Source organism: Nicotiana tabacum, chromosome 2 (genome assembly GCF_000715075.1).
Source record: "Nicotiana tabacum cultivar K326 chromosome 2, ASM71507v2, whole genome shotgun sequence".
In the NCBI taxonomy this organism is placed as follows: Eukaryota; Viridiplantae; Streptophyta; class Magnoliopsida; order Solanales; family Solanaceae; genus Nicotiana; species Nicotiana tabacum.
Window position 1 is genome coordinate 118,400,121 of NC_134081.1, and position 20,146 is coordinate 118,420,266.

Consider the following 20,146-nt stretch of genomic DNA (forward strand, 5'->3'; position numbering starts at 1 on the left):
ATTATAAGTCAAATTACTGCCCAGATATACTGTACTGAAATCCAGAATATGAGACGGATCCCCGACATACTTTCAGAGCATGGATATGTGGAACACTGGATGAACACCTGATAGACTAGGTGGTAAAGCAAGTTCATAAGCCACCTCCCCAATTTTCTTAAGTATCTCAAAAGGCCCAATATACCGAGGGCTCAACTTGCCCTTCTTCCCGAACCTCACCACACCCTTCATGGGTGAAATCTTGAGCAGAACCTTCTCCCCAATCATGTGAACAACATCACGAACCTTCCTGTCGGCATAACTCTTCTGTCTAGACTGTGCCGTGTGAAGCCGTTCCTGAATTACTTTGACCTTCTCTAAAGCATCCTGAACCAAGTCAGTACCTAATAGTATAACCTCACCCGGCTCAAACCAACCCACCGGAGACTGACACCGTCTCCCATATAAAGCTTTATACGGAGCCATCTGAATACTCGACTGGTAGCTATTATTGTAGGCAAACTCCGCGAGTGGCAGAAATTGATCCCAAGAACCCCCAAAATCAATGACACAAGCATGTAGCATATCCTCAAATATCTGAATAGTGTGCTCGGACTGTCCGTCCGTCTGAGGGTGACATGCTGTACTCAACTGAACCTGTGTGCCCAATTCTCACTGCACTGCTCTCCAAAACTGTGATGTAAATTGCGTGCCCCGATCTGAAATGATGGACACTGTCACACCGTGTAGGCGAACAATCTCGCGAATATAAATCCTAGCCAACCTCTCCGAAGAATAATTAGTACCAACTGGAATAAAATGCGCAGATTTGGTCAACCGATCTACTATCACCCAAACAACATCAAACTTTCTCAAAGTACGTGGAAGTCCAACTACGAAATCCATGGTAATACGCTCCCATTTCCACTCCGGAATTTCAAGTCTCTGAAGCAATCCTCCCGGCCTCTGATGTTCATACTTTACCTGTTGACAATTTAGACACCGAGCTACAAACCCAACTATATCTTTCTTCATTCGCCTCAACCAATAGTGCTGCCTCAAATCCTGATACATCTTCGCGGCACCTGGATGAATGGAGTACCGTGAAATGTGAGCTTCCTGTAGAATCAACTCACGCAAATCATCTACATTAGGCACACATAGCCTGCCCTGTATCCGTAATACACCGTCATCTCCAATAGTGATTTCCTTTGCATCACCTTGCTGAACTGTGTCCTTAAGGACAAGCAGATGTGGATCATCATACTGGCGCTCTCTGATGCGATCATATAAAGAAGACTGAGAAACTACACAGGCTAAAACTCGATTCGGCTCGGAAACATCCAATCTAACAAACTGATTAGCCAAGGCCTGAACACCCAAGGCTAAAGGCCTCTCTGCTACCAGTAAGTATGCTAAGCTGCCCAAACTCTCCGCCTTACGACTCAAGGCATCGGCCACTACATTGGCCTTTCCGGGATGATAGAGAATGGTGATATCATAATCCTTAAGCAACTCCAACCACCTTCGCTGCCGCAAGTTAAGATCCTTCTGTTTAAACAAATGTTGTAGACTCCGATGATCGGTATATACCTCACACTGGACACCGTACAAGTAATGCCGCCAAATTTTCAAGGCATGAACAATAGCTGCTAACTCAAGATCGTGGACTGGATAATTCTTCTCATGTACCTTTAACTATCTGGACGCATAGGTAATCACCCTACCATCTTGCATCAGCACTGCACCGAGACCAATACGCAATGCGTCACAATACACAGTATAAGACTCTGAACCTGTAGTCAACACCAATATTGAAGCGGTAGTCAAAGCTGTCTTGAGCTTCTGAAAGCTCTCTTCACATTCATCCGACCACCTGAACGGAGCACCTTTCTGGGTCAATTTAGTCATAGGCAATGCAATAGACGAGAAACCCTCCACGAAGCGATGATAATAACTGGCCAAGCCGAGAAAACTCCGAATCTCAGTAACTGAAGATGGTCTGGGCCAATTCTGAACTGCCTCTATTTTCTTCGCCACCTTAATTCCTTCAATGGACACTATATGTCCTAAGAATGCCACCGAACTAAGCTAGAACTCACACTTAGAGAATTTGGCATAAAGTTTCTCCTCCCTCAGCCTCTGTAATACAATACCCAAGTGTTGTGCATGCTCCTCCTGGCTACATGAGTACACCAGAATATCATCAATAAATACCACTACAAATAAGTCAAGATATGGCTGGAATACACTATTCATCAAATGCATAAATGCTGCTGGGGCATTGGTTAGCCCAAAAGACATCATAAGAAATTCATAGTGGCCATAACGAGTTCTGAATACCGTCTTCAGAATATCCGAATCCCGAATTTTCAACTGGTGATACCCAGATCTCAAATCAATTTTGGAGAACACCCTCGCTCCCTGAAGCTGGTCAAATAAATCATCAATACGCGGCAATGGATATTTATTCTTGATTGTAACTTTGTTCAACTGCCTATAATCAATGCACATCCGCATAGTACCATCTTTCTTTTTCACAAACAGAACTGGTGCACCCCAAGGTGACACACTAGGCCTAATAAACCCCTTTTCAAGGAGTTCCTGAAGTTTCTCTTTCAATTCTTTTAACTCAGCTAGTGCCATATGATACGGAGGAATAGAAATAGGCTGAGTGCCCTGCACCAAGTCAATACCGAAATCAATATCCCTGTCGGGTGGCATACCTGGCAGGTCTGCAGGAAATACATCCAGAAAGTCTCGCACGACCGGTACCGAATCAATAATAGGAGTATCTGCATCAACATCTCTCACAAAGGACAAATATGACAGACATCCCTTTCCAACCATACGTTGGTCCTTCAAATAAGGAATTACCCTGCTAGGAACAAAATCTAGAGAACCTCTCAATTCAACCTTTGGCAACCCCGGCATCGTCAACGTCACTATTTTTGCGTGACAGTCCAGAATAGCATGACATGGAGACAACCAATCCATACCCAGGATTACATCGAAATCAACCATACCGAGTAATAAGAGATTAACTCTAGTCTCCAGTTCTCCAATAGTTACCACACACGACCGATACACATGACCTACAGTAATAATATGGCCCACTGGTGTAGATACACAAACAGGTGAAACTAAGGACTTACATGGCATATCCAGATAATGAGCAAAATATGATGATACATATGAATAAGTGGAACCAAGGTCAAATAATATAGAAGCCTCCCTGTGGCACACTAAAACAATACTTGTGATCACTGCGTCTGAGGCAACAACATCTGGCCTAGTAGGAAAAGCATAGAATCGAGCCTGCCAACCACCTGATCGGCCTCCCCCTCTTGGGCGACCCCTAGCTGCCTGACCCCCACCCCGAGCTAAACGGGTGGTGTAACTGCTGGTGCTGGTGCCGTTGGTCGAGAACTCTACTGTGGAGCCCCACTCAACAACCTAGGACAATCTCTCTTGAAATGACCCAATTCTCCTCACTCGAAACAACCCCTCCTCTAACGGAACTATTGCTCCTGATAACCCGAAGAATTACCTGTATAAGCCTGAGCAGACAAGGAATGATGAGAACTCTATGTTGGTAGCGCACTGAATGAAGACTGGCCTGAGTGAGCACTATAAGAACCGTGGCTAGCTGATGCACCACGATGAGCTGGACGACCCGCCTGAGCATGTCTGTAAGAACGACCCCTACCGCGGTAAACCTGACCCCCTGAAGGAACACCGCTGAAATCATCGGAACCACGAGGCCTCTTAGCCTCCCTCTCAACCCGCTCCTGGTTGCGAACTATCTCAATCTAACGAGCAATGTCAACAACCTCGTCAAAAGTAGCACCAGACACTCTTTCTCTAGTCATGAGTAATTGCAACTGAAAAATGAGGCCATCTATGAATTTCCTGATCCTTTCCTTGTCTGTGGGAATCAACTAGATAGCATGACGGGCCAATTCTAAAATCTCATCTCATACTATGTCACGAACATATCGCCCTGATGAAGCTACTTGAACTGCCTGCGCAGCTCCTCTCTGCGGGACTGAGGCACGAACTTCTCCAGGAATAGACCAGAGAACTGGGCAGCTGCAGCCGGCTGGGCTGGTAGTGCCCCCGGTATCTGAAGTCCATGTACTACCTAGTCTGGAGTATGGGCTACAGGGGTATGAGTACCTCCCCCGGCCTGAGAAGTGGCAGGTGCGGCCTGAGCCGAAACCACCTGAGCCAGAGCAGTGCAGGCTGCCAATATTTGGGCCAAAGTCTCCTGAAGGCCTACAATCTCAATGGGCACAGCTGGTGCCTGAGCTGATCCTGTCAGCTCAGCTATATCTGGAATCTGCTCCTGACCTGGAGCAACTGGTGGTACTACAGGTGATGGTCCAACTGTGGTACGAGCTACACCTCAACCTCTACCTCGGCCCTGACCTCTACCACGACCCCGACCTCTTACGACCATAACTGGTGGAACTGGTGGCTGACCATACGATTCAGTAGTACGTGTCCTCACCATCTGTGAAAGAATAGAATAGTAGAAATTTAGTTTCCAGAATCAACAAATTCACACGACAGAATACAAGAAAGTGAAATTTTCCTAAGGGTTCTGCAGCCTCTCGAAGATAAGTACAGACGTCTCCGTACCGATCCGCAAGACTCTACTAAACCTGGTCATGACTCGTGAGACCTATGTAACCTAGGCTCTGATACCAACTTGTCACGACCTAAAATCCCAACCTGTCATGATGGCGCCGATCTCGGTACTAGGCAAGCCGATAATCTCGATAAACCACAATTTCTCTTAAGTTTGAAAATACAATAATTTAATACAATACAAAATTCCACAAATACTGACACGAACACTCCCCAAAACCTGGCGTCACTGAGTACAGGAGCATCTAATATGAATACAAGTCTGGAAAATACGGTCTATAATAGTTTGAGACCAAATACAGTAAATAAGGAGATAGATAAAGAGAGACAAGGTCTCCGGAACACAACAACTACCTCAAAATCTCCTGAAAATCAACTGCGCGAGATGATCAACACCCGTTATGTCCGGGAACACCCGGATCTGCACACGAAGTGCAGGGTGTAGTATGAGTACAACCAACTCAGCAAGTAACAATAATAACTAAGGAACTGAAGATAATGAAGAGCTACGCAGTTATAGTTCACTTTCAGTAATTCCAGCAAAGAATAGATATGCTTTCAAATCCGGAAGTTTAAGTCAAATCAATTTTATACAGTTCAAGTTTATGTAATCCGGATATAAAATCTTTCAGAGATTTCACAGATAGCAACCAAGTGCAACAACAAATGCAAAGCAAGTACATCCTCTTAGGCAACAATCACTCAACTCATCACAACAACTTAACCACTCGGCTCTCAGCCCTCAGTACTCACACTCAATGGGTACCCGCGCTCACTGGGGGGTGTACAAACTCCGGAGGGGCTCCTACAACCCAAGCGCCTTAATCTGCACGGACAACTCACATGCTGCACGAATAACTCACCTGCTATAATATCCTGCACGGATAACTCACGTGCTATAATATCCTTACCTCACTGACAGACCCTCGGCCTTTCTCAGTTCTCAACCTCTCTAGTCTCTCGGGCTCTCAGAATTCACAAAGATCAGCCCAAACAAAGATAACATAATGCATCAACAAATATCAAGAGAGACTGAGGTATGATACGCAAGTAAAATCATGACTGAGCACAAGATTAGCAATTAGCAAATAATTCAACAAGTATGTGACATCTGTGGGTCCGAACAATACTATCACATAGCCTAAGCATGATTTTTAACATGATTTACAGTCAAATTTCTTCAACACATAGAGATTATATAGCTAACAACAAGTTATTCAACTTTACAGTTTCACGAGATGGACCAAGTCACAATTCCCTTGGTGCACGCCCACACGCCCATCACCTAGCATGTGCGTCACCTCCAAAATAATCACATGACACAAAATCTAGGGTTTCATACCCTCAGGACCAAATTTATAACTGTTACTTACCTCAAGCAGTGAAATTCTTATTCTGCAATGTCCTTTCCTCGTGAATTGGCCTCCAAATTCCTCGGATCTAGTCATAAATTATTCGTTTCAGTCAATAAAATTCATTGAAATTAATTCCATAAGAAAATGCTAAGTTTCCATAAAAATCTGAATTTTAGCTAAAAATTCGCCCGTGGGGCCCACGTCTCGGAACCCGACAAAAGTTACAAAATCTGAAAGCCCATTCAACCACGAGTCTACCCATACCAATTTTACCAAAATTCGACCTCAACTCAACCCTCAAATCTACACATCTTATTTCCAAATTTCTAAGTTCCAATCTCCGATTTACACCTCAAAATCATATAATCTAGTCGGATTATTCGATAATAATTCAATATTATGGAGTAGAAATGATCACAAGGGACTTACCTTAAGTTTTTCTTGAAAATCTATCAAAAATCGCCTCTCCTCAAGCTCCAATTTGTCAAACATGGCGAATGGGACGAAGTCCATGTTTTATAATTCTACCCAGACAACATCGGTTCTGCCTCGATCTTGGCCTTCGATCGAGGTCCTCGATCCTGGGGCTTCGATCGAGGTCCTCGATCCTGGGCCTCGACCCTGGCCCTCGATCATGTCTTCGACCCTGACCTTCGATCATGTCTTCGACCCTGGGCTCGATCGTGGCTTCGATCCTGATCCTCGATCCTGCCTTCGATCATGGCCCTCGATCCTGGGATCGATCGTGGCTTGATTCTGGGCTCGATTCTGGCAGAAGAAATTTCCAACAGAAGGAAATTGCAGCAGCTGTTGTAGTTCAATTATTTGATCCGTTAACCATCCGAAACTCACCCGAGGCCCTTGAGACCTCAATCGAAATATACCAAAAATTCCTAAAACATCATACGAACTTAGTCGAATCCTCAAATTACCTCAAACAACGCTAAAACCATGAATTACACCCCAATTCAAGCCTATTGAACTTTGAAATTTCTAATTTCTACAAATGACTCCAGAACCTGTCAATTCACGTCCGATTGACCTCAAATTTTGTGCACAAGTCATAAATGACATAACTGAGGTATTCAAATTTTCAGAATCGTATTCCGACCCCGATATCAAAAAGTCAACCCCCCAGTCAAACTTCCCAAAAATTCAACTTTCGGCATTTCAAGTCTAATTCCACTACGGACCTCCAAATAATGTTCTGGACATGCTCCTAAGTCCAAAATCACCATACATAGTAATTGGAATCATCAAAATTCAAATCCAAGGTCGTTTATACATAGGTCCATATCCGATCCACTTTTCTAACTTAAAATTTCAATTATGAGACTAAGTGTCTCATTTCACTCCGAATTCCTTTCGGACCCGAACCAACTACCCCGACAAGTCAATAAACAACTGTAAGGCATAATTTGAGCAGTAAATGGGGGAACGGGGTTATAATATTCAAAACTACCGGCCTGGTCATTACGGTTAAGTTGTAACGACCCGACTTGTTATTTTAAGAATTAACTCCCCGTTTAGTGACTTAATGTCTCGAGCAGCTTCGCAATATGTATTATGACCCGCGGGTGTGGTCGAGTTTGATTTTCGGAAGATTCAGAATTTAATTAAAAGAACAATTCTTATTTAGAAGCTTAAAATGGAAAGAGTTGACCAAAAAGTTGACTTTTGAGCAAACGACCTCAGAATAGAATTTTGATGATGTCAATAGCTTCGTATGGTGATTTCGGACTTCGACGCATTTTGGCAAAAGTTGAAAAAATAGAAGATTTTGGAAAATCCTACTGAAGGATGAATTTTTGATAACGAGGTCGGATTTCGATTCCGGAAATGGGAATAGCTCCATTACGCCAATTATGACTTGTGTGTAAAATTTGAAGTCAATCCGGATTTATTTGATACATTTCGACGCAAAATATAGAAGTTGGAAGATTTGAAAAACTTATAATTTGATTCGACGACGATTCCTAATTTTGGTGTTGTGTGATGTAATTTGAAATCCCGAGTAGGTTTGTGTTGTGTTACGAGACTTATTGGTAAATTCGGACGAGGTCCCGAGTAGTTCGGATGAGTTTCGGACGAGGTTCAGATCGAATTTGGACTTGTTGAAACTGCTGGGATTTTTGCTATTTCTGGGTAGACCTGTTGGGATCGCACCTGCAAAAATTTGGGCGCAAATGCAACATCACAGAAGCGAGGATTCCGTCACAGAAGCAAGCTGGGCAGAGCTGGAGGAAGGTCGCAGATGCGGACAGCCTTCTGCACCTGCGCAATCGCAGGTGCGATGTTTGCTATGCAGAAGCGACGAGGCAGCGCAAAAGCGGAAATGCTGCGCACCTGCGATCATCGCATAAGAGGAAATGGCTCCGCAGGTGCGAGCTTTGTGGCTGGGTAGTGACCTCGCAGAAGCGTGCATTCGCTCATAAAAGCGAGCACGCAGGTGCAAAAAATCAGTCCGCAGGTGCGAAACTGGCATAAGGACCAAAAATGGTCCTTTTTGGGCATTTCGTTTTGAAATTTTTGGAGCTCAGATTTGGGCGATTCTGGAGGGATTCTTCACAAGCTTTGTTGGGGTAAGTGTTCTATATCCTAAAGTGTTTATATTTCATGAATCCATGATTATATTCATCATTTAATTCGGATTTAAATGGAAGAAATCAATATTTTTACAAAATCTTCCAAAAACAAAAATTTAAGATTTGGAGATCGAGTTGTTATTGGAATTCGATAAAATTGGTATGATTGAACTAGTATCGGAATGGGTGTTCAGATTTCATAAAAATTATGTCGGGTTCCGAGGGGCGGGCCCCACGTTGACTTTTGTTGACTTTTTGGAAAAAAATTTTAAGTCGACGTATTATTATCCGGAATTATTTTCGATGAATTTTAATAAAGTTATACAATTAATTTGGATAGATTTAAGCTGTCCGGAGGTCAATTCAAGCAAGAAGGATATTTTAGAATATCAACCTAATTTCAAAAAGGTAAGTGTCTTGCTTAACCTCGAGTGGGGGAAATACTCCTTAGGTATTGAGTATTATGTGCAAATTGTGTAATTGAAAGCCATGACAAGAGTGGGTTGCTCTAGTGGTAAGCACCCTCAACTTCCAACCAAGAGGTTGTGAGTTTGAGTCACCCCAAGAGCAAGGTGGGTAGTTCTTGGAGGGAGGGAGCCGAGGGTCTATCGGAAATAGCCTCTCTACCTCAGGGTAGGGGTAAGGTCTGCATACACACTACCCTCCCCAGACCCCACTAGTGGGATTATACTGGGTTGTTGTTGTTGTTGTTGTTGTTGTTGTTGTTATTGTTGTAGTGTAATTGAAAATCATGTACGCGAGGTGACGAGTACGTACTTGGTTTATATGTGCAAATTTCGTTGATTAAAATCCTTAGACGCCCTTAGGTATTAAATTGGAAACTATTAGAAGTCATGCGATGATATACGGTCAGGGCGTTGAAACATATGCGGTGAGAAAAGGGTGGCTTGAAATGTGTGGCTAGTAGGGGAACTACTAGAAGTCATGCGGTGTGATAAGGATGGCTAAAACGCGGGATGCTACTTCGGGAAAAACGATTTCTTTAAAATTAAATGTGAAGGCTCCCGCGGTGATATAAAAAAATAAGATATTGTGAATTTATTTATGATTTGAGACTACGAGGCGGTACCTCGGGAGTGCCCTGCTGATATTTCTTTATTTATGTTCTTGCCTTGGGTGATTTTGTTTCATTTAATATGTAAATTCTTGTCTTCTTCCGTGATGTACTAGTTGACTTTATTATTATATGTTTTGTGCTCCTAGTTGTATTGTGTTGGCTTTGGCTTTTTAGCACGAGACTCTGAAGAAGTATATTTCTGTTTTTTCTTACTGATTTTCGATGATTGAGTTGATTTAAATAAAAGGAATTATTATTATGTTTTAAATTAAATAGTTTTACAACCAAACCAGTAGTTTATCTGATGCTTTAATTTAAGTGCAATGTTATTTTCTTCTCCCAAATAATTTTTTTAAAAAATAAATTTAATTCTTTGTTGATTTCTTACTTGATTTAAAAATTCTAAACTCACTTTAGTGGAAATAAATTGATCATGTGGATCTTATATACATTGAGAATATTGGCATGTGAATTGTCCGTGCAGTTGTGATATGAAATGAGGGCACGAGGTGACGAGAAAATATGATGATTTAATTATGGGCACGAAGTGCCGTGGAGATATGAAAAATGGGTTGAGACCCGTGTTTACGAAAAATATAAAAATGGGCTGAGACCCATATTTTTATGATTATGAAATGAGGTGTCACATGCTTACTTTTTAATTGAAGAATTATATTAAAAATATTTATTTGGAAGGATATTTATTTAGAAAGTATTATATAAAAGAATTATATTTGAAAGATATTTATTTGAGGAAAATTATATTTGAAAGAGAGTTATTTGGTAGAATTATATGTGAAGGACAATTATTTGAAAAACTTGAATTAATTGGGCGTACATGTATTTATTAATTGTTGAGTAATATTTATGGTATTCTTGTTGTCTTGCTGTGCATATCACTAGTTGTTTTATCCTACCCGTATTGTTATCTGTTTCCTATTAGTTTGTATATTATATTCCACAGGCTATTTGTCACGACCCAAAACTAACCCCCTGTCGTGATGGCGCCTATCGTGGAACTAGGCAAGCCGACTCATTTCCAAAACAAAATGATATTTTCATTTCAAAGATAATTTCAAGGTTATTTAACATAAAAACCTCCATTTAAAGAGTTCAAATCAAAGAAAAACAGAAGTGCGGAAAAGAAAAGCCTGACATCGGCGTGTCACTAGTCATGAGCATCTAATATAATCTGTCTAACAATATCAATACTAACTCAGCCTGGAAAAATAGCTAAATACTACTAGAGGAAGATAAGAGGCAGAAGAGCAGGGGCTGCGATCGCCAAACAGCTACCTTGCTATCTTCAAGAAAATCTGCAACCAGAACACTCAATAACCGCTATCTTGTCCAGCCACACCTGGATCTGCACACAAGGTGCAGGGAGTAACGTGAGTACGCCTACTCAGTAAGTAACAACAATAAATAAAGACTGAGCAGTAGTGACGAGCAATAAAGCATATAATGTTCATATCAGGAAATCTCAGTAAAATACCACATGCTCTTAAAAATCAGGATTTGAATCAAACATCTCGTTTAAACCTAATTCCAATAAAAATCATTTTTATTTTCCAATAGTTTTTCAAACAATGGCTCAATGCAAAGGTGAGCAAAAATGATGAAATCATAAACAGCCACTCGGGCAGACCTCATAGTCACTCGTGCCACTCGAGCATACCTCACAATCACTCTTGCCACTCGGGCATACCTCACAATCACTCTTGCCACTCGGGCATACCTCACAATCACTCTTGCCTCCCAGTCACTCAGCACTCGGCACTCGGCACTCGGCACTCGCACTCAGTAGGTACCTGCGCTCACTGGGGGTGTGTACAGACTTCGGAGGGGCTCCTTCAGCCCAAGCGCTATAATCTGCACGGACAACTCACGTGCGATAATAATAAAGTATGCTGTAGGCAGGCAGCCCCGATCCATACTCATCCTCACCAATCAGGCCCTCTGCCTCACTCAGTCACAAGTATGCTGCAGGCGGGCAGCCCTGATCCACACTCATCCTCACAAATCAAGCCACTCGGGCATTTCAGTAAAACAGGGCATTCGGCCCAAAACATTTATATGCATCAAATAGAGTCATAAAACTGAGTTATGCAGTAAACAAGTATAAACATGACTGAGTATAGATTTTTCAATCGAAGATAGTGAGAGGATGATACGAAACAGCCCCTAAGGGTCCAAACAACATTGGCGCAAGGCCCAAACATGGCATTCAGCCCAATTTACATAAAATCTTTCTGAATCATATAAGTATCAATGGTTTCAACAAAGTATGCAACTTTCCAGTTGCTACGGGGCGGACCAAGTCACAAATCCCCAACAGTGCACGCCCACACGCCCGTCACCTAGCATGTGCGTCACTAAAAATAGTAGAATGATACAAAATCCGGGGTTTCATACCCTCATGACTAGATTTACAATCGTTACTTACCTCAAACCGGTCAAATCTCTACCCCGCAATGCTCTTGCCTCTGGACTCGGCCTCCAAATGCTCCAAATCTATTCACAATCAGTAATAATACCATCAATATACGCTAATGGAATGAATTCCACAAGAAAAGCTTCAAAATTAGACCAAAACCCGAAATTGGCTCAAAATTTGCCTGTGGGGCCCACATCTCAGAACCCGACAAAAGTTACAAAATCCGAAAGCCCATTCAACCATGAGTCTACCCATACCAATTTTACCAAAATCCAACCTCAACTCGACCCTCAAATCTACAAATCTAATTTCTAAATTTCTAAGTTTTAATCTCTGGTTTACGCCTCAAAATCATGTAATCTAGTCGGATTACTCGATGATAATTCAATATTATGGAGTAGAAATGATCACAAGGGACTTACCTCAAGTTTTCCTTGAAAATATATCAAAAATCGCCTCTCCCCAAGCTCCAATTTGTCAAAAATGGCAAATGGGACGAAGTCCCTGTTTTTATAATTCTGCCCAGACATCCTCGGTTCTGCTTCGATCTTGGCCTTCGATCGAGGTCCTCGATCCTGGTCCTCGGTCCTTCCCCTCGATCATGGTTCTCGATCCGGAGCTCGATCGTGCCTTCGATCATGGCCCTCGACTCTGTGCTCGATCTGGGCTTTGATCGTGGCCTCGACCCTGAGCTCGATCGTGCCTTCGATCGTGGCCCTCGACTCTGTGCTCGATCATGGCTTCGATCATGGCCCTCGACCTTGAGTTTGATTTGGGATTTGATCGTGGCCCTCGACCCTGAGCTCGATCTGGGCTCGATTTCTGGGCAGAAGCAATTTCCAACAGAAGGAAATTGCAGCAGCTGTTCTAGTTTAATTTTTGATCCGTTAACCATCCGAAACTCACCCGAGGCCCTCGAGACCTCAACCAAATATACCAATAAGTCCTAAATGACATAACAGAGGTATTCCAATTTTTAGAATCAAATTCCGACCCCGATATCAAAAAGTCAACCTCCCGGTCAAACTTCTCAAAAATAAAACTTTCGGCATTTCAAGCCTAATTCCTTTACGGACTTCCAAATAATATTCTGGATACGCTCCTAAGCCCAAAATCACCATACAGAGCTATTGGAATCATCAAAATTCAAATCCGAGGTCGTTTACATATAGGTGCATATCCGGTCCACTTTTCTAACTTTAAATTTTCAATTATGAGACTAAGTGTCTCATTTCACCCCGAGTTCCTTCCGGATTCGAACCAACTAACCCGATATAACATAATATAGCTGAATAACACAAAAAGAAGTAGGAATGGGAAAAACAGGGTTATAACTCTCGAAACGACCGGCCGGGACGTTACACTATTTGACTAGTGAGTGTCTTGACTGTACCTCGTCTCTACTCTAGTGAGGTTAGTCTTGATACTTACTGGGTACCAACCGTGGTGTACTCATACTACACTTCTACACATTTTTGTGCAGAGCCAGGTATTGGAGATATCGGACTTGAGTAGAGTTAAAGCGGGATCGTAAGGATTCAAGGTAGAGCTGCTTGGTAGTCGCAGTCCCTTGGAGTCTTTTCATTTCATTGTACTGTTAATTTGTAATCCAACAGTATTGTATATTCAGTCCTCGTGATCATTCCATGTGTTCAGTTAGAGTTCGTGACTCAATACTACCAGTCTTGGGAGGTTGTATATTCATATTTGTTCTGCTGTTAGTTTTGATTACTTAAAAAAAAATGGCTTCAAAATGTAATTGAAATCGGCTTACCCAGTCTTAGAGACTATGTGCCATCACGACGCCTATGATGAGATTTTGGGTCATGACAAGTTGGTATCAGAGCTCTAGGTTCATAGGTTCTATGAGTCACAAACGAGTTTAGTAGAGTCTTGCGGATAGGTACGGAGACGTCTGTACTTATCTTCGAGAGGCTATAGAGCTGGTAGTAAAACTTTCCACTTCTTTCATTCCTTATCGTGCGGCATTTATTCAGCTTGAAGCATATATCTTATGTTCTTTTGCATCCACTCGTGTATGAAATTGCGCACTCGATATCAACTATGTGCCAACGGTTTGTGATAATACATAGGGGTTATAATGGAGCCAGGGTTGCTGAACCATTGTTATAACGTGTTGTCTAGATCGAGGATGCGAAAGTATTGAGAGATCATTCAGTTGTGCACATGGGCGTGCAACAGGTTCTGACATCTGGTTGATAAGTATGATCTTGAGAAGGTTTAATTAATTTCCTAATCATCACAATCGTGGTAGGTTCACGAGGTGGATGTAGATCTGAAGATAGTTGGTGGTATTAGAGATTATGTAGTTCGTATAGGATTTCTATTTAGCGAAGGGTACATACTAGTAGCCAAGGCACTGGAGGAAGCGAGTTTAAATGTCACGAGGATGACATGCGCCAAATAAATGGCTTGAGGTATCTTATGACCGGTGTCGTACGCTCGATGAAGGTTAGTGTTGTGGATTATCGGACTGTGTCCTAGAGTTTTGCGGCAAGTGAGGGGAGTCCACTATCAACGAACAGATTGTGGGGTCATGTGTTATATCAGTTTTGGCTTGAGATATATTTATGTGGTATTGAAAGGTTTTCCAAAATTTGTATATGATTAAGAGCTGAGATTTGTATGGGATGATGCACTGACTTGCAGTATTCCCGCTTTTTTAATAAATCTACATTTCAGTACCATCGAGGTCATCGAAACAATTTCAGAATACTCGGGGTGCTACAATAAGTTCTTTTAATGCACCACCGACACGGGGTTGCTATAATGGTTATTCCAGTTATCCAGCACAGACTCAGTGTGAGTAGCCGAACCCGCAGATAGGTTGTTATGAGTGTAGTGATACTAGACACATCAAGAGAAATTGTCCCAGACTTGGGAGGGGTGGATTTTATCAGAACACTCCAGCTACAAGCTTTATTCCAGTTGATACTCCACGTGCACAGTCAGTTAGAGGTGGATGACAGGCGGGTAGTGGGCGCCTAAGAGGTGGAGGCCCGACCCGTTGATATAATCACTATGATTTGGCTGAGGCCAATACACCAAATGGTGTCGTTACGGGTATGATCCTGATTCTGTTATAAAAGGATATTTTCCTTTAATTTGATTTGGTTCTGAATATTAAGGTGAGACCTCCTATTATGCTCCGCTTATGGGTGAGCTTCATAATTTTTGTGACCCATTTATATGTTTATCCCTGTTGGGAGATTTGAAGATGTGAGCGTGTGTCTGTCATTTTATTTTTGTACACCATTGAGGGATATAAGTCGAAAAGTAATTTTTATTATTCATTACAGTGGGTTTAATGTGTTTTGGAATAATTGGATCCAATTTTTTATGAATTATATGCCCTACCGGTATGAGGGTTCATTATGTGTTGTGAAAACTATTTATGAAATATATTGAAAAGAAGAAAGAAAGGGAATTGAAATTTCAGTTGGCACAATGTGCAAAATACTTGTGATTCGGAGTTGAGGACGAGATTCTCGCATTTTTATATGATAGGAAATATTTAAATCGGGCTACAAGCCGCAGTGAAAGTTATATAAGGACGAGGTCCTTGCGGTGAAATATTTATGAGTTTAAAATTCTCCCTTTGTGAAATTTAATTGGTACAATAATATTAATAGGGAGTTATGCCTGTTAGGCTTATCTGATAATTCCTGTATATTTTCTGTGCATATTAAACCATTTTCGTAATGTAAACATTGAGTTCTAACTTATGAGATGAGGGCCCAGGTGACGTTAAATGTGACTCATTAATCCGAGTAAGTAATCATGAGGTCTTCATGCCCCACATTCTGTTGTCAGTGTTGTGAAAATTCGAAATGAGGTGGTGGTTAATATGAGATTAATTGATGATGCTAGAATTAATTATGAACAACTTTTAAGACTAGAGATGTGGTGATGAGCATACATATGATGTGCTTCATGTCCTGATATCATTATGATAATGCAGTGCTTGTAATGCTGAGATTGGTGTTATTGATATATACCTTGTGGTATTATGTTGGGTTGTGGATGTGTTGTTAGGAGTTGTTTTGGTGTTACTCTGGCAGGTGGATAGGCCCAATTACGGGGGAGACTCTGCCAAAATTTCTGAAATATTTGGGAGTTAGTAAAATTTAGAGGATTGAGATTTGCAAAGGAAGAGATAAGTTATGTTATCTGTTTGAGGGCGAATGATCCTAAGCGGGGGAGAATGTAACACCCCAGAAATTTTTTGAAGTACTTCAACACTATCAAGAAAGTTGATGTATGCGTAGGCACGAGTTGCTATAGCCAGTTGAGACTAATACCGTGCGTTGTTGTGGAAATCAGGCCTTTTTGAAAATATTTGGAGTGTAAGAAATTGGTCTTAAAGTTTACAAATATGGATAAAAGAAATAATCTCAAATGAGATGGTGTTGTCAGGCTTATCTCAAATACGGTAACTTGGGATCAACCGTAAGTATATGTGTAAAAGTAAAACCATCAATTTAGTAACCTCAGAATAATTCTTAGCACGTTCGAGGACGAACGTTTGTTTAAGAGGTGAAGAACGTAATGACACGACTTGTCGTTTTAAGAATTAACGCCCCGTTCAGTGACTTAAGGTCTCGAGCAGCTTCGCAATATGTATTATGACCCGCATGTGTGGTCGAGTTTGATTTTCGAAAGATTCAGAATTTAATTAAAAGAAAATTTTTTATTTAGAAGCTTAAAATTGAAAGAGTTGACCGGAGAGTTGACTTTTGAGTAAACGACCTCGGAATATAATTTTGATGATATCAATAGCTTAGTATGGTGATTTCGGACTTCGACGCATTTTGGCAAAAGTTAAAAAAATAGAAGATTTTGGAAAATCCTACCGAAGGATGAATTTTTGATAACGAGGTCGGATTTTGATTCCGGAAGTGGGAATAGCTCCATTACGTCGATTATGACTTGTGTACAAAATTTGAAGTCATTCCGGATTGATTTGATACGTTTCGGCACAAAATATAGAAGTTGAAAGATTTGAAAAACTTAGAATTCGATTCGATGCACGATTCATAATTTTGGTGTTGTGTGATGTAATTTGAAACCCCGGGTAGGTCCGTGTTATGTTACGGGACTTATTGGTAAATTCGGACGAGGTCCCGAGTAGCTCAGATGAGTTTCGGACGAGGTTCAGATCGAATTTGGACTTGTTGAAAATGCTGGGATTTCTGCTATTTCTGGGCAGACCTGTTGGGATCGCACCTGCGGAAATTTGGGCGCAGGTGCGACATCGCAGAAGCGAGGATTCTGTCATAGAAACTTGCTGGGCAGAGCTAGAGGAAGGTCGCAGATGCAGACAGCCTTCCGCACCTGCGCAATCGTAGGTGCGATGTTTGCTACGCAGAAGCGACGAGGCAGCGCAGAAGCGGAAATGCTGCGTACCTGCGATCATCGCAGAAGAGGAAGTGGCTACGTAGGTGCGAGCTTTGTGGCTGGGTAGTGACCTCGCAGAAACGTGCATTCGCTCGCAAAAGCGAGCACATAGGTGCGAAAAATTAGTCCGCAGGTGCGAAACTGGGTAGAATCATAAGGACCAAAAATGGTAATTTTTGGGCATTTCGTTTTGAAATATTTGGAGCTCGGATTTGGGCTATTCTGGAGGGATTCTTCACAAGCTTGGTTGGGGTAAGTGTTCTATATCCTAAAGTGTTTATATTTCATGAATCCATGATTATATTCATCATTTAATTCGGATTTAAATGGAAGAAATCAAGATTTTTACAAAATCTTCCAAAAACGAAAAATTTAAGATTTGGAGGTTGAGTTGTTATTGGAATTCGATAAAATTGGTATGGTTCAACTCGTATCGGAATGGGTGTTCGATTTTCATGAAAATTATGTCCGGTTCCAAGGGACGGGCCCCACATTGACTTTTGTTGACTTTTTAGAATAAAATTTTAAGTCGATGTATTATTATCCGAAATTATTTCCGATGAATTTTAATAAAGTTATACAATTAATTTGGATAGATTTGAGCTGTCCGGAGGTCAATTCAAGCAAGAAGGCTATTTTGGAATATCAGCCTAACTTCAAAAAGGAAAGTGCCATGCTTAACCTCGAGTGGGGGATATATCCCTTAGGCATCGAGTATTATGTGCAAATTGTGTAATTGAAGACCATGTACGCGAGGTGGCAAGTACGTACTTGGTTTATATGTGCAAATTTCGTTGATTAAAATCCTTAGACGCCTTTAGGTATTAAATTGGAAATTATTGACACTTATTAAATCCTCTATTTGTCATGCCTAGATCCTTGTTTGTTAAAATTGTTTTATATGATGATTTGGTGTGATTGCCACCTTGATTTTATGTGAAATATTATTTTGTTGAGCTGTTCACTTCCGAATATTTTTGTTAAGATTTTGTGCACATTATGGTCGAGCCATGGGCTCCTTTTTGTGGAAAATAATGTATTGTTGATTTCTGTGGCAAGTTATAATATTTGGGCACTTGATGTGTAATTTGTGATATGTTGTAAGATTTTAGCACTTGATGTGCAATTTGTGATATGTTGTAAGATTTGAGCACTTGATGTGCAATCTGTGATATGTCGTAAAATTTGAGCACTTGATGTGTAATTTATGAAATGTTGAAATATTTGGGCACTTGAGGTGCAAGTTGTATTATGCTATGATATTTGGGCACTTGAGGTGCGATTTGTGAAATATTATGATATTGATACGCATGCTGTAATGACCCAACCAGTCATTTTGACTTTTAGAACCCCGTTCCCTAAAATAAAACTTCCCGTATGTGCTTTTATTGATTTATGACTTGCGGGGATGGTTGGTTCGGGATTTGGAAGTTTTTGGGTTGAAATCGGAACACTTGGTTCCTTAAGTTAGCCTTAAAAGGCCAAGTTTGACTTCGGTCAATATTTTGAGAAAATGACTCTGGAATCGTGATTTGACAGTTCCAATAGGTTCGTATAATGATTTTGGACTTGGGCGTATGTTCGGATCGGGTTTTGGATAACCCGGGAGCGTTTTGGCGCTTAATAGTAAACATTAACTATTTGAAGGTTTTAAGTTCTTTAAATTTGGTTTGGAGTAGGGTTTTGAGTAATTGAAGTCCGTTTGGAATTCCGAGTTTGGGAATAGTTTCGTATTGTGATTTAAGACTTGCACGCAAAATTTTGTGTCATTGCGAGTAGTTTAAGTATGTTTCGGCGCGTTGGAAGTAAATTGAAGAACTTGAAGTTCTTTTGTTTGAATCAATTTGGTTTGGGGTATGATTTTTAGATTTGATGTTGTTTTACACGTTCCGAGAGTTCGAGCGAGTCCGTTTTATGATTTCGAACTTGTTGATATGTACGGGCGGGGCCCCGGGGACCCCGAGCATTAATCGGACGAGACTCGGACTAGGTTGGAAATTTAGAGCCAAGCTAAAGCTCCCCAGTTCTGTCAGAATCGCAGGAGCGGAAAAAGGACCGCACCTGCGAAGGCGCAGGTGCGAAGAAGAGGAGCGCATGTGCGATAATGGTACAGGTGCGACGTGGAAGTTGCAGAAGCGGACTCGCAGATGCGAGCCGTTGACCGCAGAAGTGGGCTAGTCTGGCTAAGGGAAAAACCGCATATGCGACGCTTTTTCCGCAAATGCGGAGCCGTAGAAGCGGCTAGCTAGCCGCAGATGCGAAATAGCTGCTTGGTAGAATGTGTTAAAAACGGGGCTCAGTCATCTTGAGCCCATTTTTCTTCTAATCTTGGACGATTTTGGAGCTCTTTGAGAGGAGATTTCAAGTAGCAATTTGGAGGTAAGTTAATTCTACACTACTTTGAGTTAAATACATAGATTATGGGTAGTTTATAACTAGTAAATCTTAAAAATCAAAGGTTTAGATAAAAAACCTAGATTTTTTTATAAAAATGCGATTTTAACCACGAAAATTGTTATGGAATTGCATAGAAATTATATATTTGAGTTCTTGAGATTATGGGTAACTTTTTCATCCGAAAATTTTCGTAATCCAGGCACGTGGGCCCGGGGTGAATTTTAGGGTAATTTATTTAATAGAT